The following is an 18,144-nucleotide window of genomic DNA, read 5'->3' on the forward strand; positions in this document are numbered from 1 at the left end:
TATATATATATATATATATATATATATATATTTTTAAAGTTTTTTTGTTTAGTTGGTTAGATTCTACATTTGTTTGGTTTAGTTTTTAGAGAGAATTGCATTTCTATAAGTTGTTCTTGTGTTTTACTACATTGGATGCATGGTATTGATTGATGTATAATTATCCTCTCCCTGCATAAATAAATCATTCATCGAACTAAAATTGAAAGCATTTTTTTCATGGTTTGTGTCAATGTCCCACAAAACTCCATACATCAACACCCTTTCAAAGACGTTAACGAAGTACATTTAAAATATATATCGTAATAAATAAATCAAAAACTCTTGTTTGAGTATACACACATATTAGTCTAGGCTAGCATCTTGGGTTAGGTAGTTGTGAGTTAATTGCCCAACATCTTAAAATTGAGACAAGTGCCATTAAGAGGGAAAATCCTGTTGCACTCATACTATCTGGGACCACTCCAGTCAAAGCAGAGCTAAATGAGAGACCACATTTCAATGTGAAATAAGGTATCCCACCTTCAATTGCATCTCCTTTGGGTATTATCTGCATCAGGGATCCCTTCGGGAGTATTGGAGCTGAGTTGGGGACTCGGGTATATTTCCCACACAGCGTATTATCTACGACCATGTCCCCCACGGTAGTGTCTGTGATTTGAGGTAACCATAGTGGCCATACCTTTTTAGGGATGAACACAAGGTGACTGGGGTGGGCTACCCTAGTACCTAAACAGACGAACCTACCCTATCTTTAGTTTTTGGGAGGGTGCTCATCTTCATGAGAGTACTTGACCCCTTAATATAAGATTCAGGAAAAGCTCAAGAGTAATTGTAACTATACATTTGGTGATATTTGTCTCTTATCCATTGTCATGCTGGGTTTCATCTCCAACAAATGGTGGTTATCGGACAGAGTCATATCCCCTGCTTGTTGATTGACTTTTTAGAGTATTTTTTATTTTTTAGGTGTCAGTTTGTTATCACTGAGACTATAATAAATATCACTATAAATAATTTTGATAAAATATATCGGTCACCGTGGCTACATACAACCCTCGTCGTCAATCTAGGTGACAACAAAATCTTCCTTCGCTGAGTGTGTAGGATCCATCGAACCTCGGTGAACCAGATTACCCATCTTCAGGTAATCAATCCCTATTATCTAACACTGAATGAATCAATACATCCCAAGATTCAATACTACGAGAATATTTTTTCACTGAAGGTTTTGTACCCCATTAAAATCCTCCTATCACTGATCCTTTGGGATCACTATTGATTCAAGTTGAACCAATACCTACCATGTCTTCCACTATACCTACACCGACCATTCCTTTGACGACTAACGGGTTGTGGGATTTTGTGGACAAATTTGGTCCACCCTTGCTTCGCCAGTCGATAGTCAGTACTACACCACTGATCGTAAACCCCACTATCCAAAAAGTGCCAAGTCTGAGCAACTTAATTACACCCAACATGAACGGAACCAAGTACATTTTGGTTTCTACCCCTTTTGTGTCTGCTCATGGACTTTCGGCTAGCGCTCCAAATAGCGATGTTGGCATGGTTCCCTTTAGTAATCCCTTTGGTTGGAATCCTTTGTTTAGTTCAAATCCCCAGGTTCAAATGCCAAGGGGCACTGTTCCCAACATGCACATACCAGTAGGTGTCATTATAGTTACCCCTCCATTTACAGGACAAGATGGATAGTCATTTATTGACATCAATCCTCCATATGTTAGTCAAGTGTCGATGACCAATTACGTGGCTGGCGGGGTCCATCAACCCAGTCTTGCTCAATCCATTTGGGCACCCCATTCTCAACCTTAATTGAGTCAAAGGGGGAATTATTATCCTAGGGGCAATCAAACTTATATCCCCCAGCCTAATAACCCATATGGACAACCAAAATATATGACTATTCCTAAAATAAACTATTATTCCCCAAATCCTATGTATAATTCTGGGAATAATATGATGGGCAGAGTGCAAGGACCCTCAAGTCATTCATCATCACCCTGGTCAGAATCAGGGGCACCAAATACTTTTCCTTTTTTTCAACACTCGACATCCCTGATCTGTACAAACTGACAAATGACCCCATCTACCATAGCTTACATTGTCCCCCAATCCTGCACAAAATTCCTGCCGACATCCCAAAGTTTGAAGGAAAACAAGGGGATGATCCGGGTACACATGTCACCACCTATCATATATGGTGTGTATCAAACTCCATGGTGGATGACAATATTCGTCTCAGGCTCTTCCTCCACACCCTTACTGGGAATTCCACCAAGTGGTACACTGAGCTACGACATGTGTTAGTTAATACCTCTGGCGCCTTGGCGATGGAATTTTTTAAGCACTTTCAGTTACCCATATGCTACGAAACTAGGACGAAACTCCTTAACATTTTACACCAAGACACCTGCACCCACATCTCCGATCACATTCATGAATGGAGACGAAGGTTCAAAGCTCCCATTCTAGATGATCTACTAGCACATTGGTTTTGTAAATCTCTTCTTCCCCAAATCGCCAAGGAAATTTCCTTAGGTGGTGTGGTCACTAAAAACCAATCCATTCATCGTGACCAACACTTAGATTTGATTTATTTGTAGTCTGGAACATTATACGATGTAATCCCTCATGCCCCCAAAATTTCCAATGCTCCCACTACTCAACAATCTGACGTGCCCGCTAATGGTATCATGGGCACCACATCTAGGTCTGTTTTAAAATAACTTAGTAGGCACATTTCCCAGTTGTTTGTTGATCCTACTACCCAATCGGTTGCTCTTCCTACCACTGTGTTAAACTTTGTGTGGTTTACCCAAAAACCTAGTGGTAAGGATAAGAATAATAAGAAAAATATTGCTCCTTCTAAAGAGTAGTCAGCCAAGAAATCCAACCCTAAGAAGAAAGTTGTTATGCCACCTGAGTGGAAAGGAAAAAGCTATCTATCAATTTCCCGTGCAAAATCTGTTCGGAATACCATATGACACATCATTGTCCACGCCTCTAAGAATGCACAGATATTCTTGCCAAAAGGGACACTAGATGGACCCCCTCGGTCCTACATAACCCTTTCCCTACTTAGAAATAGTAGCATCTGATTGCAAACCCACCTCAACCCTGCAAGGGGGAAAGGACGATTCACAGCGTCCTTCAGTTGTTGAATGGTCACTGACCGGTTACACCTTTGAAATGATTGATCCTCAAATGCGAGCCATAACTTATGGAGCTCTTATTACTAACACTTAGGACGTTGCCTCAAGTTCAGACCTACCACCGTTTAACGATATTCATATTGAAATTCCAGTTGCTGATCTTGTAATTCACCCCCAAAAGGGGCACTTCATCACACAACACATAAAAGATCTGCACATGTTTCCCAGAACTACAACATTGTAGAAGATTTGGGGCAAGCGTTGTTAGCTATGTCTACACTTGAAGTATTGCAAACTTGTCCAACACAAAGGAAAGATTTTCTTTTGGTTATTAGTGTGGGTGACCCTCAGGATTCCATGCTACAAATATTTGACATGGAGAAATGTAAACCTCCCCTTTCCCACCAACTTGCATTTTAGGTGCAAAATTTTTCAGAGGGACGAGGGGTACATAGAACTGTCATTGACGAAGGTGCTTTGACCTGCGTCATATCTACCTCATGTTGGCTTGCCTTGGGTTCTCCAACCCTCTCTTCACCATCTAATTCCATTAAAGATTTCGATGGCCATACATTCATCCCAAAAGATTACCTTGGCGACTACCCCATCACTTTGAGTGGGAAAACAGTAACGATGGACATTGCAGTCATGGATCGAAAACTTGACTATAATATGAGTTTTGGCCATAATTTGACTTATGCCATGACTTCCATCGTGTCTATTGTTTTTCGCATCATCCTATTGCTATTAGATGGAATAACAGTCACTATGGACCATCTGTCCTTCTGCACCCCAAATTACTCCCTGTTGCCTACTGACACTATACCTTTAGTGAGTGGCATACCTGACTCTTATGTCAGTATTGGTACTGGTCATTTGAAGCATTCTTCATTGATGGGTTGCTTTCCTCCCTCACTATCATCGGTTCCATAAATAGTTTCTATGGTCTCGAGTATTCCTCATGACCCAACCAATCCCTCGATCTTCCCAGCCCATTCAGACATTGACTCTTATGGAGAAAAAATGTCGATGTCACCAGTTGAATTGGCTTATCAAGCCATTCAATCTACATCTAATTTTCCTGTCACTTTGGTCATGGACAATGGTACCACCTCCTCTCCCACAAATTCTCCCTCCAACGATCTCCTCAATCAAGTCCTACCTTCAAGCAAAGTCATTCGAGAGATCATGCGTTTAGAGGAGCAGCCTTGGGAAAACTCTCACCATCACATTTCAATATTTGATTCAGATGCAACCGCTATACAAATCCTATCCTTTGAACTACCTGAGATCATTCCCTCAAGTTATACAGCTGTCCAAATTTTGGATTCGGAAGGGAACATGGGTAATATTTCAAAGACAATGCTCATTGATATCTTAGTCAAGATAGGCATTATGGAAAATATACAGATTGGATCTGATTGCAATCTTGAGGAAATTGTAAGCTTCACCTGCCTTTTCAAGGAATTTCGTGATGTATTCACTTGGTCTTATGAGGAAATGTCTGACATAGATCCATCTATTGTCGATCATGAGATCAAGGTTTATGACAATGTCAGGTCTATCCTCCAAAGGCTCTGACCATTTCACCCTCGTAAAATTGTAGCCATCAAGACTGAGGTGGAAAAAGATTATGTGTTGGTTTCGTTTACCCCGGTCCATTGACGGAATGGGTTTCCAATTTGGTTCCTGTAGATAAAAAACATGGTACCATCTGGGTTTGTGTCGACTACCAAGATTTGAACATTGTGTGTCCAAAATCTAACCATCTGACACTTTTCATCGACCAAATAATTGACGATTGTGTCGGTTACGAATCCTTCTCATTTATGGATGGTTTCTCAGGCTATAAATAAATTTCCATAAACCTGCAGACCAGCACAAAATTGCATTGATTTGCCCTTGGTGAATATTTTCATATAGAAAACTCCCATTCGGTCTACAGAGTGCTAGAGAAACCTTTCGACGGGCCATGGACTATGCATTCCATTATATTAGACACATTGTTCAAGCATACTTGAACGACCTTCCAACCCATTCCAAGAAGTGATCCCAATACCTAGTTCATCTTCGAGAAATCTTTCCTAGGTGTGGGTTCTATAACATACATATGAATCCACACAAATGCGTTTTCTTTATCAATTCTGGACTCCTACTTGGTTTCATTGTCTACAAACATGGGATTAGGGCTGATCCTGATAATGTAAAGGAAATTACTCAATTTTCCACACCACAATCCATTTGACAGCTCCAACATTTGTAAGGGAAATAAAACTTCTTACAACGATTCATTGTGAACTATGCAAAACTTACGAAATACTTTATAGGCCTAGTGAAGAAAGGAGTAGCATACTTTTGGGATGATCAATTCCAATGATTATTTGATGCCTTGAAAGAAGCACTTATATCTCCCCCACTACTTAGTGCTCCAAACTATTCGCGTGACTTTCTCCTATACATGATAGCCTCACCATCCTCTATTGGTATGGTGTTGTTTCAAACCCATGATGATCTTAGTGAGCATGTGATCTATTATCTCTCAAAAGACCTAGCTAGGCCCAAACTCCGATATTCACATGTGGAAAAGTTGTCCTTGGCATTTTTCTTTGTTGTCAATCACTTTCGACACTATATACTACTGCGATAGACTACCATCATTGCTTTGGAGAATCCCATGAGACACATTTTGTCTTGTCAATTCATCGGAGGAAAATATTCCAAATGGATTGTTATCCTCTAGAAATTTGATTTGGTTTTCACCACTTCCAAGGAGAAAAAATCCTTAGTCTTCGCAGATCTATTGTCGAATCTTCCCATTGTTGATCCAAATTAGATAGCCCATGATCCTCTTTCAGATGAATCTGTCTATCTGATTGACTCAACTAAATTTTGGTATGGTGACATTCTTCCCAAGTTATCGTTGTCGGGCTTGTGAAACTCCTACAACAACGGTATGAGCGCTTTATTTTTGGGACCATTTCTCTCTCTTAAATTGAAAAATCCCTGAGTTTTTCCCTTCTTCAAGCTTGTTATATCTATGAGGAATGCATGGGAAGTTATTTTATATTTTTTTCCTCAATCATTAAACTAAAAAAGATATATCGACTTTTCTTCATTTGACTCATTAAAATTTGATGAAGATCTATTGAGTTTGTCTTCGCATGACTCATTAAAATTTCACGAATAATATCGGGTTTACTCGATTCCCTCTTACTTGTAAAAAAATGAGGAAAATGTCTATTAATCATAGGTTTATCACTTTATCTACACTTGATGGACTAACTTACAGTAAAGAAACTATGTCAAGTATACTATTAAACCTTTTTCGCACCCACTTAACAACTATGGCAAAGATGTTTCTCTTTATGAAATTTTCAGACTCTCGAACTGTGAAAAGACCACTGAGTTTACCTGTTTGGACTTGTTAAAATTAATCATATGGGGAAAAATTGGACAACGCAATTTCTTTATGTCTGTATTTGGAAACATCTTTTGGTAGCAGTCATTCCCTTGAAAATGGCACTCCCTCACCAAAACCTCATTTTCGACAACCTCTCAGATGAACCTTACCATCCTGTGAGTTTAGCCTATATACTTTGATGTTCCTACATCCCTATATCCTAACACCCTTTGGTGTTCATGAGTCTAAAGCTGCCTGGTTAAAACTTTCTGTCATGTCTTCTATTGTTTAAAGGATCCCTTTATCCTCTACTTCTTGTATCAGCTGTCACTCATATACTTCCATCATGCCCTCTGTCAATTTGACGCATTTCTCAAAATTTATCTTCAAAAGCAATCATTCTTGTCCCATTTCATGTCGACTAATGTAGGACATATTATTTCCTACCTTTCGATAGGTCTCTTTGTATCAACTTCAACACTCTATCTAGGAAGCAGATCCAAAGACATATCAGTGCCTTGGAACTTGCAGTCATTAGTGGTAGGTTACCTTGTGTTTGATTGGGGGTTTTCATTATTGGCTCCCAGTTGAATGATTCTATGAGTGTTTGATGACAACATCATTATTCACACTCGCTAGATTGTACTGCGCATCTTGGAGACCATCATCATTACCAATGGCCATCCTCACGTCTGTTAACAATTTTCATTATTGACTGGTAATCAAATGATTTCTCACATGTTCGACCTCAATGCCTTTATTTGCATGTGTCGAAATATGTTGTTGAGATGAAGCAGTGATCAAGACCTTGGGTAGAGGCTTACATCACTCAGCCTTGCTTCCCCTCCCAAGCCGTGTATATTTTTTCAGAGACAACTCATCAGGATGGTCCTATTATGACACAGTTCCACATTATGCTTATTGGTTGACATGATCGTCATACCTCTTTGTTGAGAAATCACTCTGACATAGGTACTGAGCATGGGAATGCCTGACTCAGGACATGATTTTAGATTTTAATATATGTGGTTATATCAGGTTTCTCATAGTCCCGAATCTCTGATCCTCTCTCTCTTTTTTCCAACACGACAATTCTAAAGTATTTTAGCCATCATCTTTGTCTCTGATCTCACACTTTATGGGGCATTTTTTATACAAGAAAATGACCTCCTCATCAGCTGTGGTGAAGTAAAATTATAAGTGCAGACACGAATAAATTCCTCTAGCTCGATAATGGCTCTAGCCATAATAATTACATTCTATGGAATATTTCCTTAGGTTAGGGTCAATCAAGAGGGCCTACCTCTTGGTCACTTATCCTACTTGATGATGTCCTCGCTTTCTCACTCCAGCAATCTCTCGCTTCCTTCTTCAAGCTCCTAAAACAAGTAAAAAACAATAGCACACAAACATAACAATAGACAAATTGCAATCCAACCTACTTAATGAGTGAAGAAGCATCAAGACATGAATATGTAATATTACAAAACATGTAGGAAATCAATCGATAGTTTCATATATTAATATCAAAGAGAGATTACAACCATTCGTCTTGACGTCACAGTCTTCCTCTGACAAGACCAGGTTCCCACACACTTCTGCAGCACCTCATGATGGCTTCAAACAACAATAGTTTAAAGAGTCTTCCCTTTAGGCTTCACTCTAAACCAAACATGCTTCTCTCTCACACAACTAGATGGCTATAACTAGTAATAGCTTTCTTGGCAAAATAGTATACTCACACTCAGCCAACACTCTAACTATGTCACTAGTTTGTGCTTGGGAAGAAGGGAGGTTTATATAGGAATGATGGATGGGAGACGGACCTTCTCCTCATGGGAGAAGGACTTATCCCTTAAGGTAGTTCCATCATTATAGGGGAAAGGAGCCCAAACTATCATCCTCCACTCCATCCAGTCAAACCATTTACCAAAATTCCATTACGGAGCTTCTAGAGATGGAAGCTTCAACTCTTATTTAAAAAACATTCCATGACAGGACCAACACGAATGGAACACAGCTCAGTCACACCGATCGGTGTGGGGAATAATGCTAATCTCTGCACATCAGCGTGGGGGAGAAAAAGGCCATTAGCACCAGTCTTGTAAATTTGGCAAAACAGAAGTTTCAGGGGAAATGGTGCAAAAGGGAAATGATCTTCTCATGAAGAGGGACATAATGGGAGTTTCTCCATGAAGGCAAGCATTCGCGGTTCACTGTAGAGGTCCTCCAGGATCAAGGAACGGGGAGTACAGGGACAGTGACAAAATGTTGTGTAACAGATGCCCCCTAAAACGTGAAGGCCGAACCAGAGTGAGGGATGAAATTCTTTATAAATCAGTGCGGGGAATCGGTCTGCCATTGGAAAACCTGCAAGCAAGTACATATACATATACATACACTCAGATCTCAGTCAAATGATACATGAGTCATGGCATGGATGCAGCCATCCAAAGAATGATCATGTAAATGGATCTAGGTATGGGCGTAGCCATTCGTCAAAGAGGACCATAACGAAACCAAGGTATGGTCACAGCCATCCAATAATCAGAAGGATCACATATGATAACTCATGGTCTAGTCACAACTAGCCATCTGAAAGAGACATGCATATCATCATAAACCATGTCACATCACTTCGCAACCTGGACTTTTTTGATCTGAGTCCAAGGTCTTGTGCTCCAACAAGACCCAATCAAAGTACAAATTATAACATGTGAATAGATGTGTTGATGTCGAACATGTTAGAAAGTCTCTTGATTACTAGTCAATGATATAAACTGTTAACAAGTGCGAGAGAAACAACCAATAAGAACAATGGCCCTCAAGGCATTATCAGGACAATTCACGGAATGTGAATATAAGAACTGAAGTCGAACATCCGCGAAATCACTCGATCGAAAGCTAATGATGTGAACTTATCATCAAGTGTGAAGAACTTGCCATTAAGGCATGCAAGCTCTAAGGTACTCGAAGGGAGTCTCCCAATCAACTTCCTTGATAATGAGTTGATGTTGACGAAAAGTGACCATGTCGAAGGAGGGCCATAATGAATCCTACATCATTGACGTGAGACGAGAGAATGCAAAATAATTTTGAATGATATAGAGAAACAAAGGTAAGTGTAACTACAAAAGGAAAACTCTTGAACATATTGGAGACACAACTGGAAGTTTGGAAGCTTTTGGATCCATAGGATTGGTGGTCATAATGATGTGGCGGAGATCAAATAAAGGGAAAAAATGAACAGCCCAAACCTAGGAAGGTCAACGATGTAAAGGAGGATGTCCCAACCCGACACGAAGCAAAGAGTGTCATGTTCAAGAGTGAGCTGCCAACACGACTCGATAGATTTCCAAATTTTTCCCCCACCATTTTTGGCGAGTACCCCAATTATTTTTGCTCGTAAGCTTGAAGGGGACAACATGTGCTTGCACTGTAAGTTCATCCTTCGGACGAGTTTGACCTAGTAAGTTTAATGAGCCCAAGGAATGAGAAGCTTGCGTTCGTCATGGTGACGAATCTGATGTCATTTAATAGTTTAATGAGTCTGACAAAGGTGTAACTCAGTACCTTTTTCATGTTTAGAGAGTTTGAAAAAGACGCAAAAAATAAAAATCCACATGGTCCCTTTTTGTGCGTTTGTGTCTCTCAAGCCCGAAATGGTAGAAAACAATACTCGAGAGAACCGCTTGACCATTTCAGTCAAGGAGTACCTTTTTCGTAAATAGTGCCTCACAACTCAAAAAATGGGTAAACTTATACTAGACACATGATGTTTCACGTCTGTTAATGAGTTCGAAATGACAAGGGCTCGGCCATCTTTTTGTTTTTAAAGGGTCGGAAAAGAGTTGAAAGTGGACCACCCATTTTTATTCTATTTAATGAGTCAAAAAGGGAAAAAATACTCGGTGATATTTTCATATGAGTTTAATGAGTCGAGAAAAGAGCTGAAATATGACTCATTGCCATCATCGAACATCCATCACCTGTCACTACACAATCAAGGCTCAGTGTATTACGAAGTCCTTGAGGCAAAATAGGTGAAAAATATTTATTAGACCTGATATTTTCATGTAACAATGAATAAATAGGGGAAAAGTAAATATATTTTTACCATTTACCTTTTTACCTTTGCAGTGAAGACTTTACCCTCTTTTGCCCTAGCTTTTCCAGAGAAAATTGTGAGAGATCCGAGAGGCCAATCGATGAACTGTCAGTTCCAAGTAATAGTGGAAGCCCTGAGGTCCATTTTCATGCTATTCCCTCATTCTTTTAACCATTTTTTACGATTTTTAGGGAGGTTTTTGAGAAAAAAAATTCACCCTCAGTCAGCGCAATTTCTAGGCACGGGATCACGCTGGCTGAGGGTCAATTGCATGGCCATCCATGCCGACCGATGAGACTATTTCTAAAATAGTCATGCCATCTCTGTGGATAGGGAAAAATCAAATTTTCTCAAGAATTGACCGTTAAAATTTGATTTTTATGTACCAAAATTGATGATTGACTCAAATAAATGGCTTTTGCAGGAGAGAAATTGCCGAAAATGGTGGATTGGAAGGGAAGAGAACATGAAGATGTGGACACCTAGGCAATGAATGATCCAAATTTCTTGGAGGCTTTGAGGGCTTGCGGGATCCTCAAATTTTTCCTTACACTAGGGATGCGGGCCCAACTCGAAGTGCTTCGGTATTTGATTACTCTTTGGGACATCAATCGTGAGATTATTTTCATTGGGGACCAGGAGCTGGAGCTAACAACTTCAGACATTCACTTCATCACTGGGCTATCTATGAGAGGTGAGATAGTGAATTTGCATGGGTCGCATCTGGTAGGGGCAAGCATATCTTCCTTGCTTGGCGTGCATTGTCCTGAGGCCTTAAAATCCAAAAGAGGGAAGATTGAGATTTCCAGTGTATGGGATTTGACACTGGGGGTGCTTCTATTGACCATCAACAGGTTGGCGGGGTCCCAGGCGGAACATGATACTAATAAGTAGAAGTTCCTTTAAGCTATATACTGCACAGCTCCCACGGTCTTCAGCTGAGTGGAGGCCATGAAGATGAATATCAAGCACTAGTTGTCCAAGGCGAAGGTGGGAAATATGAAGCAATTTGGCTTTGGATCAGTACTTTTGACCTTCTTCCTGGAATGAGTGCTACTGTTCCAGTATTAGTTGACAAAGTTTGATCCTCTTGTGCCATGTGATCTGCGGATGGCCCGCTGGAGCCATTTGATGCCCAGGATCAGTGGGGGTCAGCAGATGTCCTACCGACCAACATTATTTTCGTGGTTATGATGACAGAAAATTGTCGTGGAGGATTGGCTATACATCGGCACTAATTTTCATGGAGACCTGGATATGCCCTTGCTAGATGGGGGGGACTTCGATGACGAAGGTAAAAAACCAAACCAAGTTTTGATTTTGACGTTTTTAAAATTGTTTTTAGTATATGCATGCTTGTAACATTTCTCTTATGTATGCAAATGTTGGACCAGAGCTGCTAGTTGGGATGTCCCCAATAGCCAGGAGCTATCCCCGTCCAATTGACATTGTCGCCCCTTATCAAGAAGGGAGCGATAACGAGGAGGAGATTGCGAGGAACCTTGGGGGTTGACTCATGGTATCCCTGAGTATGCTATGATAGGAGACATGCCTCGATAGTACCAGATCACACAGTGGGAGTCTCAAATCAGATCTACCAATTACTGAGTCGCATAGTGTGAGCTGTATCGTGCTATAATGGCCACCATGCCGACTAGCTCCTAGGTCCAGTACTTACATATTTTTGAGGCCTGTGTGCCATGGATGTACGAGGCCTGCGAGCTGCCGATGTTATTAGAGACATACATAATATTTTTTGGGGTTTTGATGTATCAAACATTTTCATATATGCATATATGTTATATTTTCCTGTCTATTATGGTACAAATGGTTTGTATTATCTTTTACATGTTTTGTAAATGTCTATCCAACACATAATTAGCTAATGCATCTGTTAATGTATTCATGTGTCTAGGAATATGATGATATGTGATATAATCAAAATGTCTTTCCAACAGACGGATACAGAGATACATTCATAATATTTGAGGGTTCCTGATAGAATATTGCCCATTGAGTTGAAGGACAACAAGCTATGAATCTAGGTTGACAACCAATTCTCTGATGCCCAGAGCGATGGCTTCTGATAACAGTTCGATGACCACACTGTATTCAGCAATGTTGTTGGTTGTACGACCTAGGAAGATACCTTGAAGATCAATCAACTCACCATTAGGGTTGTAGATAGCCCATGCCGTGGATGATAGGTTCTGGGTACTTCAGCAAGCACCATCGGTGAAACCGACGTGAGGAGCTATAGACATCTGCAAAGCACGAAAAGCATAGTAAATAGGAAATTTGTTTGAAAACTTCCACAAAAAACCACACTATACAGAAATGAATCACACACTAGTGTACATAAGTAACCATGCAAGATGACCTAAGAATAGTACTTTTTGAGGTAAATCCCATTTCGGGGCATATAGAGAGGATTTCCTTCATAATAAATAAGTTCATAGGCTCCTTTATGCAAAACACATTTTACAATATAGGGCCCGTGCCACATAGGTTTGAACTTGCCTGCCCCGAGCTTATCATTAGCTTGGTCGTATAGCAGGACCAAATCACCCTCAGAGAAAGTGTGAGGGGAGACTAACTGGTCGAAATGGGATTTGACCTGTTTCTTTTATGCATCGATGACCAAGGCAATGAGACGGCAAGTCTCGTCTAGTCATTCCAAATATAAGAGGCGTTCCTCTTAAGGTGATGTTTCAGGGAGGAGTTCAACAACTAAATTAAGTGAAGGAATCTCACATTCGATTGGCAATGTTGCTTCTAGACCATAGACCAAATGGAATGGTGTGAAACCAGTGGCATCTTTGGTTGAAGTTCGGTAGGCCCACAAAGCTGAAAAAAGCATGAGATGCCAATTTGACTTGTGCATCCAATAGTATGTTAAAGCATGGTGACCAAAACTTTGTTCACGACTTCAACTTGGCCATTGGCCTAAGGGTAATATGGGGTTGAGTCATTGTGGTGCAAGCCCAATGCAGATGTTAGTTCTTCTATCATGTAATCTCTGAGGTAGGAGCCATGATCTATGACAATGGTTTGGGGTACGCCGAACCTAGAAATAACATGGTTAAAAAGGAATTGAGTTGTTGTCTTACCATCTGCCGAATATGTAGGCATCGCTTCGGCCCATTTGGTGAAGTAATGAATGACAACGATAATGTAGCCATGCCCCCCAACCGAACAAGGGTTACATGTCATATAATCGATGCCCCATATTGGAAAGGGGCCAATGGTAATGACGGGGTGTAGGTGAGCGGGTGGGGCGCGCATCTTGCGTTGGTAGATTTGGTATTCGTGACACTTGCAGACAGCAAGAATGCAGTCTTTAAAGATGGATGGCCAGAAATAACCAGCGCGAAGGATTTTCTAAGTTGTATCATAACTAGACATATGACCACCACATGCCTTGGGGTGGCAATCCTTGAGAACTCTTTTAGCTTCCTCAATCGTGAGGCATCGACGAAGAACAGAATCGACACCGACACAGTATAAAGTATCACCAATAATGCGGTAGGGTTGAGAATGATGCCGAATCCTTCGATGATCATCTTTGGTCAATGTGGACTGAAATGTGGAGGTTTGGAGATACACGATGATATCACTGTACCATGGATCAAGGGTGCTAATCAGAAAAAGGGTCTCATCTAGGAGTCGTTCATCTACACCAGCAGGGAGAGCTTTGGAGGGAAGGGAACAGATCAATTTTGCGAAAACAAGTGACTTCTTAGATTTGGCCGTAGTGAAGACCAAATTGAATTCTTGCAGGATAACGATCCATTTAGAATACCTTCCCCCCAGCAACTGACGAGTCAGGATGTAGGTCATAGGGTTTTATTCAGAAATAATTGTAGTTGTTCGTAAGAGAATATAATGCCGAAATGTTGAATAACCTGGACGGTGACCAAAGTCAACTTCTCGACATGTGCATAATGCGTTTCAGTGTCAAGGAGATTCTAACTCCGGTAGTACATGACGTGTTCAGCGCCTTCGTCGTCGTCTTGAACCAACACCATAGCTATGGTGCTAGGGGCTGTAGCTAGGTAAAGGAAGTAATCTCGATAATAATCCGGTGGATGCAACAAAGGAGCATTTATGAGGACAACCTTAAGATTATCGAAAGATTTTTGGGCTATCTCATCCCATGCAAAGGGTGTTCCTTGTTTGAGCAACCAAGTAAATCCCGTAGCTAGCCTGGCGTAGTTGGGTATACAACAATGAAGAAAGTTGGCTTTTCCCTGGAGGCTTTGGAGTTGGTGCAGTGAAGATGGAGGGGGTATAACTACAATAGCCTCGACTTTTAGCAGATCCAGGCGAATCCCGTCCTTGGAAATCACGAAGCCGAGGAGTCGTCCTGATTCTATGCAAAAAACACATTTGTGTGGATTTAACTGGATATTGTAGTGCTTGCAGCGCAGAAAAATTTGTCGAAGGTGGTTTGGGTGATCTTCTCACTTACGAGAATGGGCAGGAAGGTCATCCAAGTAAGGTTGGAAAATGTTGTGAATATCATGAAACACATAGGACATTGTCTACTGAAATGTGGCCCCAACATTTTTTAGGCCAAAAGGAAGTTTGTTGTATGTGAATGTACCCCATGGGCAGATAAAGGTTGTCTTCTCTTGGTCAGTCGATGCGATATTGATCTGGTTGTAACCAGAAAATCCATCCATAAAGGAAAAAATCTCGCTCCCAGCACATTCATCAATGATTTGATCAATGAAGGGAGTAGGATAGTGGTCTTTAGGATAGGCACGATTAAGATCTCGATAATCCACGCAAACACATATCGTGCCTTGTTTTTTATTTACTTGGATAATGTTGAACATGTAGTCTGTAAGGGGAATGGGAAAAATGAATCCAGGTTTTAGAAGCTTTTTGACTTCACCCTTAATAGCAACAACCTTTCTAGGGTGCACTGGACGAAGCCATTGGCGAACGGGTTTTGCACCCAGATATTTTGGTATTTCATGCATCACAATGTGGGGATCAATGCCAGGCATTTCTTTGTAAGACCACGCAAACACATCACAAATTCTTGAAAAAGATGAGTATATGTCTTGATCTCATCTGGAGAACAAGATACCCCGATATGAATGTGTTCAATGATACCGAGTTTGGTAGAAATGTCAATCGGCATTGTTTGGGTAATATTACCCATATTTCCTTCCGACCATACTTCATGAGTAACAGTTAGTGGTGGAAATGGAGAAGAGGACTCTTCGAAAGAGGTAGACATGACTACTGGGCGAGGCAAGAACAAGGAGTGATGATTCGTATCGATCCATGGTGTTTCCTCGAGAGACATGATTTCCATGATACCTTCATTAGTGAGGAAGGCCTCGACTAAGGGATCGGATGATTCCAAAGTGCCAAGCCAAGGGGATTGAGAATACATATCGAGAGAGGTATTCGAGATATGAGAATCAAAGGATACAAATTTTGCAACTGAAACACTTTCCATGTAATTGTCTTCAACAGGACTAAGTGGCATGACGTCGCCCCAAGCATCAACTAGATCTAGCATAGGTACGACCCAGGGATCAGATTTGACCAAGATCATGTTGACAAAGGCAACATGAGGAGGTGGGAGTGGAAAAATCCCATTTGAGGAAAAATATTTGAAGAGACCTGCCCCCACACTCTCAAAGGGAGCACCAAAGTGCTTGACATATGAAACATTGCCATCAGATGAGGAAGAGACAAACAAAGATAGTTGATCAACAATGACAATCCTCCCTTGATGGGGAAAACAGATCACACAAAACAAAGAGGATGCCATGGCATGCATGGAATGAATCCAACTTCACCCGAGTAGAAGATTATAATTGAGATTGGCGTCAACAATCTCTACTTCGACTTGCACTATTTTTCCTTCCATGGTGATGGCAAGGTTGGGTAAAACATTGAAGGGTCATGAATCACGCCCATCAAAAGCTTCCAATGTGTTCAGAGACTGGTTCAGTGCAGGGGAACCAATAGCCTTCTAGCATGCAGTTGACATGATGCAGGTAGAAGCACCTTCATCTATGACAGTGCGGTGGATGATATTTTCATTAATGATTACCTGAATAAGAAAGGAAATCCGATGAGGGAGTCTCAGAACATGGTTCTCTAGATCGAAATAGATCAAATTAGAATTGGTGGGATCGATGCCTCCGATAGTTGACAATAAAGATTTCCGCTGTGATGGGAATATTTAGAGTACCTCAAGAGCCGACATAGCTAACGACGCCTGAGCCAAATCTTCAACAATATTGTAGTGCTGAGGGGCTGTGGCGTTGGGATTGTATGAGTATTTCCATAGCACACTACGAGAGGGTGGTCGTGGAGAGAAATCAGGTTAGGGTGCTCAATTTGCAAAGGGCTAGAACTCAGGGTAGAAGAAGAAGATGGAACTTCATTTTCTTTCCCTGTTGTGGGAGCTGGATTTTGATAATCCTTCGATTGGGTAGCCACAATAATGGGCATCCTCATCATGAACACTTGAGATCCAGAGGAAGTAGATCGGGGTTGGTCTACCATTTGATTCTGCTGAGATAGAAAGGGATCTTTGAGGATAACAGGGGTCCCATTGAGCAATTGACTAACTTCAGTCGTCATGGACAATCCTTAGTATAGTGGTCCTCCTCACAAATGACACAAGGATACTGAGGTTTTAGTTGCGATGATTCACTGGTAGATAATTTGGGAGGACGTTGTTTTGGGGCATCGACTTTAGCCTTGCCTTTGCCTTTCTTTTTTCCTTTCGAGTATTTTTCCGCTGTGGTAAACTAGACAACATGGACCTCTAAGGTTTTACCAAGGCCTAAAGGGTTTTGGAATGAACCATTGGGAGCAGTATTCGAGACCAAATTTTGTTTGGAAGAAGTTTTGGTAGGGGCCTGGGATAGTAAACCAATAACTCCATCAAGAGGAGGGACAGCGGGTGACTTCAATGTTGTAGGATTGGATGATGTTCATGGAGCATCGGGTAGTAATTCATATAAGGTGCCAGACTGAGTGTTGGGTAGCGAAGGCCCCACGTAATGGTCTTGGAACCCAAAGTCCACAATTTTGGGAAAAAGTATGGTAAAGGCTCTGCAAAGTGCGTGGAGCACGAATTGCAATGAGTCAAGTCAAAGGGTTGTCCACCCAAAAATAATGTAAAATAATAGGAGGTGAGTAGGCCTGCCCATGGTCCACGGACCATGGGAATGTATAAATAGAGCAAGGCTCTATGGATAGAGGGTCGTTTTTGAGAAATTTTTGTCTTGGATCTTGGTATTATGGTTGTGTGAAGATAGTATTTTTTGGGTTTGTAAGTTCGAGTCAGGTTGTTGGTAGAGAGATAGAGGCTCTACAACTGTGTGCGTAGAGCCCTGGTAGAGTCCGCAACTGTGTGCGCAGACCCCTGCAGCTGAGTGCACAGGGCAGATCTAGTTGTATTGGTGAAAGATTTCTATAAAGAT

This window comes from Pinus tabuliformis, chromosome 4_1 (genome assembly GCF_031772625.1).
Source record: "Pinus tabuliformis cultivar Carrire ecotype Pingquan chromosome 4_1, CPIR1, whole genome shotgun sequence".
Lineage (NCBI taxonomy): Eukaryota > Viridiplantae > Streptophyta > Pinopsida > Pinales > Pinaceae > Pinus > Pinus tabuliformis.